Genomic DNA, 9969 nt, shown 5'->3' with positions numbered 1-9969 from the left:
TAAGCTTAAAAAGAATTTAAATGACATTATCTGCTCTTATCAAGAAAAATACATAAAATGTATTTCCTTGGAAGTTCAATCTCTTCCATAGTATATATTTACAACCCAAGAGGAAATTTAAGGATTTTCATCAGCATTTTGTTCAGTATTACATTTGAGAGCATATTACTGGATAACCTTTACTAATGATTTTAATGTAAATGTTCAGTTTTGATGAGGCAGTTTATACATGGAAAGTATCGTGCTAAGCAAAATAAGTCAGAAAGAAAGGACATAGAAAGATTGCATTCATTTGGGGAACATAAAGTAACAATATAGGAGACTAACACCCAAGAATAGCCGAGATAAGTGCCAGGAGGTTTACTCCATGGTTTGGAGGCCAGCCACACATGCTAGGGCAAAAGTCAGCTCAGATAGAGAAGGGAGCACCAAGTAAAGGATGCTGGGAGGATCCTCCCAGGTTGGGAGATGCATGCTGAAAGTAGACTATAGATGGAACATGATTGCCACTCAATGCCTCTTTTGCAAACCACAGCACCCAAAAGAAGAGAGAGAACAAAAGGAAATGCCCTTCCAAAGAAGCAGGATGGGAGGGGGGGATGAGGGGTGGGAGGGATATTGGGATCATTGGTGGTGGAGAATGGGCACTGGTGAAGGAATGGGTACTCAAACTTTGTATAATTGTAACCCAAGCACAAAAATTTGTAAGTCTATAACTGTACCTCATGGTGTTTCACTAATAAAAATTTAAAAAATAATAATAAAGTCAGGTCATGGTCACGGTCCTCCCGTTGTTCATCGATTTGCTAGAGCGGGCCCAGTAATGTCTCCATCATGAAACTTGTTGTTACTGTGTTTGGCATATCGAATACATCCAGGGACTTCTGATACAAGTGAATCAACTGAAGTATGATAAAGATCTATTTTTTTCTAGCAGTGTTTCAGTAGCTCCCATATAATTCTTTCTTTCTTTCTTTCTTTCTTTCTTTCTTTCTTTCTTTCTTTTTATAGTGAGACGTCATGAGGTACAGTTGCAGACTTACAAATTTTTGTGCTTGGGTTTCAATTATACAATGATCAAATACCCATTCCTCCACCAAAAAATATGAAACGCTTCATGAATTTGTGTGTCATCGTTGCGCAGGGGCCATGCTAATCTCTGTATTGTTCCAATTTTAGTATATATGCTGCCGAAGCGAGCACCTCCATATAATTCTTGACTTTCTGGTTTGTTCATTTAAACAGGCTCCATGGGATTATCGAGTTAAAAAAGAGGTGTGTTAACATTTGGAATTTAGACATTTAAAAACATTCCTGAAGCTTATGAAGGGTTGGATATATAGTTTTTAAAAAGTTACATAGGGATAAGAAAAAATATGACCTGGAAGGAAAGACATAGGGCAGGGATCAAGTACATGGTTGTTTTGTATATAAGAAACCAGCCGATATTGAAACTAGACAATCAAAGACATGTTGCTGGCAAACATATGCTCTTGGAAGATATAGAATGAAACATATAAAGTGTCATATATATATATATAAATTCTGTATCATGTTCAGATCAAAGTTACCTGTTAGGCTTTTTAGTGCTCTTCCCCCACAACTTTCATAAACAATTATATTCTTAAAACCATACCCTTAGGCATAAAGAGAAATTTTAAGTCTTCTAGATAGTTCAGTTTTAAAGTAATGGTATCTTTGTATTAGATGCAAGCTTCTGATTTACAAAGCAGTGAACTGAGAATATAGTTGGCCTATAAGCTTGTAAATCAAATAAACAATTAGTAAGAATTACTCATTTCAACAAATACTTGGATGTGATAGACTGAACAACGACTAGGTTTTTTATTTGAGCATGAAAATACAAACATTAAGTACAGATATTTAATAATTTGTTTTCCTAACTTTAAAAATTCAGTTTTCTGGTATTTTTTTGATAAAGATTGATGTATAATGTGACTGATCTAAATCTAAGCTTATTGATAGCTAGGTGGTCATTGCTGAAATACTAAATTACATCAATTTAAAGTGAAGAAAGCCTGGTAAACTATTGAAAATGTCTTAATTTCTTAATTCCATGGGTCACCAAATATAGAATGTATATAAAAATAAAGGTAAATCTTGGTACAAAATAATTAATTTTCAATCTAGTGAGGAATAAACAGGGTTAATCAATGGTCTGGTTTTTCATACAGAAGAAAATTATGATTGAATCTATTTTACTGAATGTGAAAATAAATAACAGGTAAATAAATAATAACAGGTAAATAAATAATGAAGGTAGAAATGTAATAAATACAAAACTATCTTGTAGAAGAATATTATAAAATCCAACAATTGCAAAGTAGCATGAGAAAATTTTTGAATCAAGTTTAGAAATCTTGATGGTATAAAAGACAATGAAAAGAACTATAGCAACATAAAAGCAAAAATCTTGACAAATTATACTCTAAAGAAAGTTGAGAAATAGGATATATGAAATAGTTTTTGTGATACTTACAGATAAATAATTAATATACAGAAAGTTATGAACTGAGAAGGAAAGATTAATAATTCACAAAAGAGTTAAATAATATAAATTCAAGAAGAGTAAGTTGATATGGCCAACAAAATGTTAAATGTCTCAAGCACTCTCAAGGCAGATTAAAGTAACCATAAGATATCTATACTTTTATATTTATGTATTGTGAAAAAATAAATAGTGAATAAACTGTCCAAATTTCAAAAGTAACTTTAGTAAAACATAGGGCACTGAGATAACATCTTATATTGATGATGAAATTGTGAAGTTTTTCACAAGATTGAAATGACAATTAGGAGCAATATAACAATTTAAGAATATATCTAATATGCAAGTCAGAGATTTTCACAAGTGAAAATTTAACACAAAATACGTGCAATAATTTAAGAACTTTTGCAATAGAATGTCAGTTAACATTGAACTAGAAACAAAGTGAGTGTCATATTGAGAAACATGGCTGGACATATGTTTAATATCACATTAGAAAACAAATGTATTTAAAAACAAATTATACCAGTTATCATATACACATAACAAGTGCATTATTTGTTATTGATATAAAAATGGATGATTTGTATCTGTATAATTTTATCAGAGTGTGTAGAAATGCATTGAAAAATTATATCTTTAACAGATTCTTCTTAGCTTGAACAGTATAAGAGATGAGATGGAGGGGACTGGAGCAATAACACAGCGGGTAGGGCATTGCCTTGCATGTGGCTGACCTGGGTTTGATTCCCAGCATCCCATATGGTCTCCTGAGCACTGCCAGAGGTAATTCCTGAGTGCAGAGCCAGGAATAACCCCTGTGCATCGCCAGGTGTGACCCAAAAAGAAAAAATAAAAAGATGAGATGGAGTTCTCTTGCAAGAATACATGAGAAAATAAGGGAAATAGCTACAATAAAAACTTAATATAGGAGATATTTTCTTTTATTTAAAACAAATATATTAGGCCAGAGATAATACAGCAGATAGTGCATTATGTTTTTCATGCAGCCAACCCAGGTTTGATATCCAGCATCCCATATCGTCCCCTGAGCACCTCCAGGAGTAGTTTCTGAATGTAGAGCCAGGAATAAGCCCTGAACATAACCACGTGTGGCCCAAAACACAAAATAATAAGAATAATAGATTGTAAGGTTCATTTAAGCTAATACACAGACGTATTCTTACACACTTGTATTACAGAGTGTCTACCAACAGGTAAATAAGTTACAGTTAATGATGTGACTATATTGCTTTATATAAATTTCTTGAGTTGTTTAGAATAAGCAGCCATTAATATTAACAATACTAGTTTTATTGTGAGAAACATGCCCATGATCTATACAGAAATTTTTGAAGTAAAGTAAAATGCTGGGCTGGAGCAACAGCACAGCAGGTAAGGCGTTTGCCTTGCTCGTGGCTGACCTGGCCTACCCAGATTCGATTCCTCTGCCCCTCTCGGAGAGCCTGGCAAGCAACCAAGAGTATCTCGCCCACACGGCAAAGCCTGGCAAGCTATCCGTGATGTATTCAATATGCCAAACACAGTAACAACAAGTCTCACGATGGAGATGTTACTGGGCCCACTTGAGCAAATCGATGAACAACAGGAGGACAGTGACAGGGACAGAAAGTAAAATGCAAGATTCTCAGCTTACCAAGAAACAACCATAGAATTCTCTTAATTGATAGTTTTTTTTGAGAGGAACAACTTCTGGTGGTGCTCAGAGGCTCTTAGACTCACACCCAGCAGAAAAAAAGGAAATAATAAGCTGTATAGTTTAGTAAGCAATGCTTATCATACTTTAAATACAAAAGTCAACATCTAGTCTTCATTTCAGAAATGTCTTTTAATTTTATTTTAGTTTGGTGGCCCACCAGTTTTCAGGGGTTCCTGGTTTCTGAAGATAGTCTGGCTGTGTGAACAAGAGGGATTGATACTTGAACCAAGTGATGTGGTACTGCTCAAGCCCACTCTATATGTTTATAGCCACTGGAATATAAATAGCTTTTTAGTTTAGAAAGAATATAACCAAGAATGATACCATGCTTACTTGGGACTTTGACTTTAGACTGTCTCCATTGAAATCTTATTTTCATCAGTTTATTGTGGTGTGAGTGTGTGTGTTGGGGGTGGGGGGGTCTAAAGAGCTGTTATCACTATGGTCTGTTTTTAAAAAGAGGCCTTGCAAGCAGTGCTTAGGAGCCAGAAGGTCTATATGCAGTGTTGCTCAGGGAAATGAATAGTCAGGGCTGGAACTGAATTCAGGACATTCAAGGCGTGAGCTCCAACAGTTCGCATTATCTTCACGGGCCTCTCCCAACTGTCTTTTCAAGATGAAATCAGGAGCATGAGTCTCAGTAACCCAGAGAAAGTGAATAGAATGAATAAGAGAATTTGTGTATTATCCTTAGAGATAATTCACAAATTCATTCTAGGAATTGACTGATATCATCATAAAACCTAATTAACTCCTCAGATTGGTAGTCAGCAAACTGGACTGAGCATTGCTGACAGTGGAACTTCCAGTCTGACTCCTTAGTAGAAGATACCCCATCTAAGAAACAAACAAAGCAAGCAAAATCTTCCTTATCCAACCTTTTAATAAGGTTCTGTTCAACCCTCCAGCAGACTGGATAAAGCCCTTCACATTAGGGAGGCCAATCTGCTTTACTCCCTCTAATCCAAGTGTTAATCACTTCTGGAACTATCCTTAGAGATAATACACAAAACAAATGCCTGGGTACCTTGTGGCCTACTCAGTTTGAGAAATAAAACCAATAATCATACCATGTTTACACTGGGTTTTGACTGTCTTCATTTAAATTTCATTTTCTCCAATTTCCTGTGTTATTTTCCAGAGTTGTTTACTTCTCATATTCATTTGCTTATCTCAAAATGTGAATATTAAATAGTTCATATGGTCCTTAGAATACTTTTTAAATTTTTTTCTAAATGTCTAATAATTTCTAGCTGTTACTATTGTTATAATTAGATTTATTATTGTGATTATCATTATTTACAAATCTTTAACCTAAGTTTATTGAGTTAAGCGGAAGAAACAAGGGTTAGAAATGTTGTGTCATTAAATTTATAACGGCTTTTATTATGAAACTGTGTTTCTATGCTTAAGTTACAAATTTTACTTTATGAAAGTGAATTTTATTTAAATTATAAAATAAGCAGATTATTTTTATAATGACTTACCCCATCACTATATATAGCATAGAAAATTTTGCCAATTAAGAAGTGTCATATCTACAGGGCTTAGCTTTCTTTGTGCAGAAAGGCATTCTGAAATTAAATAATGCACACCTCCAATGATTCAAACTCTAAGAATATATGCAGTCTAGCTTTCCACAATACACAGTAATGACGGAGTATAGGGCCACAGATAAATTCAGGAATAATTTATTTATCTGACTTAATTATTTTTGTTACAGTAAAATACTAATTTGATATCACAATGTTCAGCGCTGAGATTATAAATGTAAATATAATTTCGGTAATTATTTTAGTATTAATAATATTAATACAAGAAGAAACTCTTGAGCCATTTGGCTTGAAGTATTGGTTTCTTCAACTATTACGTAGTGTGATTAGCAAGTTACTAATTTTATTAACCATTTATTAGTGGCAACATCTTGGTCACATATAACAAAATTTAAATAAACAAACCTACATAAGTATATTGAACAGTCTCTGCAAAATGCAAAATAGTCAAATATCTTCTATTATCTCTATCACTAGTATTTATATTACAATTATTATTCATCCTTTAATAATCTCAGACATTTCCAGATGGGTGTATCTAAATGCTTTCTCTCTCTATATATATGTATGTATATACTTTCATTTCCTGTAGACATTTAATATTTAGTGTTTCTAGTGGGACCACATAAAGTTAAAAAGCCTTTGCAAGGCAAAAAAAAACCTCCCATAAATTAAAACCTTACCTTACTGAATGGAATAAAATATTTCTAAATCTAGATCAGTTAAAAGCTAATATACACAATATATAAATCACTAAAAAGCTGAACAACAAAAAATTTTAACAACCCTATGCAAAAATGAGGAAAAAAGATGAATAGACACTTCACCAAAGAACACTAGATACCTAGTAGTTATATGAAAAGTACTCACTATTAATTATTATTAGGGAAATATAATTTAACTAACTCCAATTTGATGCCAATTTTGAAGTCCTGAATAATTCTAATACTCTTTTTAATAACCACTAGATAGTTGAACAGACCTAACTCTCTCTCTCACTCGCTCCCTTTCTATCTCTCAGTTAGTTTTTATTTGCAATTTTCAAATTGTTGCTACTTTGTTTAGATGGCTAATCAAGCATTATTTTCATAATGATCTGAATAGTTGTTAAACATTTCAATATTTCTGAGATAAAACATTCCAGAAACAAATTCTAAAAACATATTTATGTTGGTTGGTAAAAGGGAAAGTAAATAAGGAAAGTTCTTACAAATCTTTTTCTTCCCCTTCTGGGAAGATATATATATATTTATATTTATATATAGATATATACATATATACATATATATGAAATGTGTGAATACGTACATTTATACATGTATTCAACCATATGTGTGTTTGTGTAAGTGACTAATAGTTTGGGTAGTTTTAAATTATTTGGAAATTCTGAAAACTGGCAGTTCTAGGTATTTCTGACTATTTCATGAAATTATATCTCTCAAAATCGGATCAACCTATGAAGGAAATTTTTTTTGTTTGACACCCATTGTCTGAAGTCCATATTTTTCTCTGTTCTTTTCCTATAAAATTCCTTCTTGAGACCATTTACATGGTCACTATCTTGCAGATTAAAAGTTTCTTCGAGTACATGAGTTCTTCCAACCTTCTGGTTGGTTGTCAATAAAGCCAGTACTAGATCAATCAAAAAATTTTAAGCAAAGATAACAATGAATTAAAAGTAAGAAAAATAATCCATAGACTAAAATATATATTGATTGTATATTATTTTAGTTATATTATAAAATAATTGATTCTTAAAATCAAAAATTTTTGAATATCCCATTTAGAACACAAAACTTGACAAATATTTTCAGGAAATTGCATTAATATTTCTGGTCATTAGAGAAAAGCAAATTAATATACCAATGTGATACTATTACATACTATTTGTATGGTTAAATAAAATTAATTTTTGTTTATGGGGCTACATTCATATGCACTCAGGCCATACTCCTGGCTTTATATTCAAGGATCACTTCTAGCAGGACCAGAAAACCATATGGGATACCCAAGATCAAACCATCTTTTGTTTGTTTTACATATTGCTGACCAGTGTTCCGTTCTCGGCACCCCATATGACCCTTGAGTATTGCTAGGAGTGATCCCTTTTTGCTGAATTCCTGAATATCACCAGGTGTGGCCCCCAAACAAAAAACTCTGAAAAATTTTTATGACATATTTAGTTTTACCTTTGGCTTTCAGGGGTATACCCTGTGGTGTTCCAGGCTTACTCTTAGTTCTGTACTTAGGGGTCATTACTAAGGGGCTCAGAGGACCTTATAGAGTGTAAAGAATTGAACTGGGGTAGGCCATTGGCAAGACCCACACCTTAACCCTGTTCCGTCTTCTCAGTCCTAAAAAAGATTATTTAAATAATCACTGTATTACTGTATCACTGTCATCCAGTTGCTTGTGGATTTACTCAAGCGAGTGCCGATAATGCTTCTATTCTTCCAGTCCTGAGGTTTTAGCAGTCTCTTCTTATTCATCTTTTCCTAACAATTGGAGGCTCTTTCAAGGTCAGGGGAATGAAACCTGTTGTCATTACTGTTTTTGGCATATCGAATACGCCACAGGGAGCTCGCCAGGCTCTCTAAGAGGCATATGTTTATATATTTCTCTCTATGATTTGTTGCCTACTATTATTTAAATAAAAACTTAAATATTTTAGAATTTCAAGATACATCTTTATTTCCAAAAGCAAAAATTAATAAAATCTTACTATAGGGCTGGAGTGATAGCACAGTGGTAGGGCGTTTGCCTTGTGCGCAGCCAGCCTAGCCGAGCTGGGTTCAATTTCTCTGCCCCTGTAGGAGAGCCCGGCAAGCTACTGAGAGTATCCCGCCTGCATGGCAAAGCCTGGCAAGCCAAACACAGTAACAAGAAATCTCATGATGGAGACGTTACTGGGCCCGCTCTAGCAAATCGATGAACAATGGGAGGACAGTGGTCAGTGCTACTATAGACTAATTTCATCCTAAATGTCTAATTTAGAGTCTCAATTGATCCCAGAATCTAAGCATTGGAGTCAGCATTGTGATTCAGTGGGAGAGGTCATGTGTCATATGTGTGAAGGCCTAATTCAATTTCAGCACAACAAAATTTATATATAGCACAAATATACACACATACACATTCACACACACACACTCAAACACACTCACACACACACACATACACACAAAAAATATATATAAGAAATTAGACAGATTTTGTTTTCAATTAAGTCTCTTTTCCTGCCAGACATTATTACTTAGCTCATGTGGACAGTCCTTTTTCCTTTACTCATAAGATCTAGTAAAATTCAAAATTCCAAGTAAAGAAGGTTAGAACCTAAATAATCCAAGTAAATGCTTAAAACACGGGCTGGAGACACGGTAAACTGGGCAGTCACTTGCCTCACATTTGGCTGATGCCTGTTCAGTTCCCAGCATAGCATATGGTCTCCAGAGTCCTGCCAGGAGCATTCACTGAGCACAGAGGCAGGAGTCAGCCTTGCGCATCACAGGGGGCAACCCAGACTTTGCCCCTAGAGGAGGAATATACTTTAATGACTTTGTTAAATCAAAATCTTTCGTCTATTGTCAACTACTGAGAACTAAAATTAAATAATTGTGAACACTTATTTCCCTATCCTCAAATATGGCATGTAATTTTATTTTTGAATAATATAACAATTATACTTCCAGCTTTAAATTAAATAAAATCCACTTTAACTATAAAAATAATTTTTCAGTGCCAGATAGCATGATTTGAGGTACTTTCCCTATACATGACCTGCCCCAATTGATCCTTGGCACCACATATGAGCCCCCAAGCACCACCAGGAGTGATCCCAGAGCAGAGTTAGTAAGCCCTCAGCACTTCTAAGTATAGACCCAAAACCAAAATTAAAAAAAGATAACTGCAAATAACTTTTAGAAAATATAAAATGATAGGTTTTGAGATAGTTTCTTGATACATTGATGAAAAAGTGGTGTTTATGTTGGAACATAGAATAACTGAACCCTAATCATGAACAACTTTGTAACTGTATCTCGACTGATTCCAAAAAAAAAATGAGACAGAGAGAGAGAGAGAAAGAGAGAGAGAGAGAGAGAAAGAAGAAAGGAAAGGTGATGTTTTTGACCTTGAATAGTTCAAAACTAAGGATAATTTACCGATGGAGATCCTTTCATTGGGATGTG

At 34.0% G+C, this 9969-nt stretch overlaps 1 non-coding gene across 1 annotated transcript; it reads right to left on the bottom strand.

Moving 5' to 3' along the window:
* Positions 1 to 1099: 1099 nt before the first annotated feature.
* Positions 1100 to 1203, bottom strand: LOC130021250 (U6 spliceosomal RNA). The gene has a single exon (XR_008792139.1). It is a non-coding gene; the product is annotated as a U6 spliceosomal RNA (small nuclear RNA).
* Positions 1204 to 9969: the final 8766 nt, after the last annotated feature.

Source organism: Sorex fumeus, unplaced genomic scaffold (assembly GCF_029834395.1).
Source record: "Sorex fumeus unplaced genomic scaffold, SorFum_2.1 ptg000014l, whole genome shotgun sequence".
Lineage (NCBI taxonomy): Eukaryota > Metazoa > Chordata > Mammalia > Eulipotyphla > Soricidae > Sorex > Sorex fumeus.
This window is presented reverse-complemented; position numbering and strand designations above follow the sequence as displayed.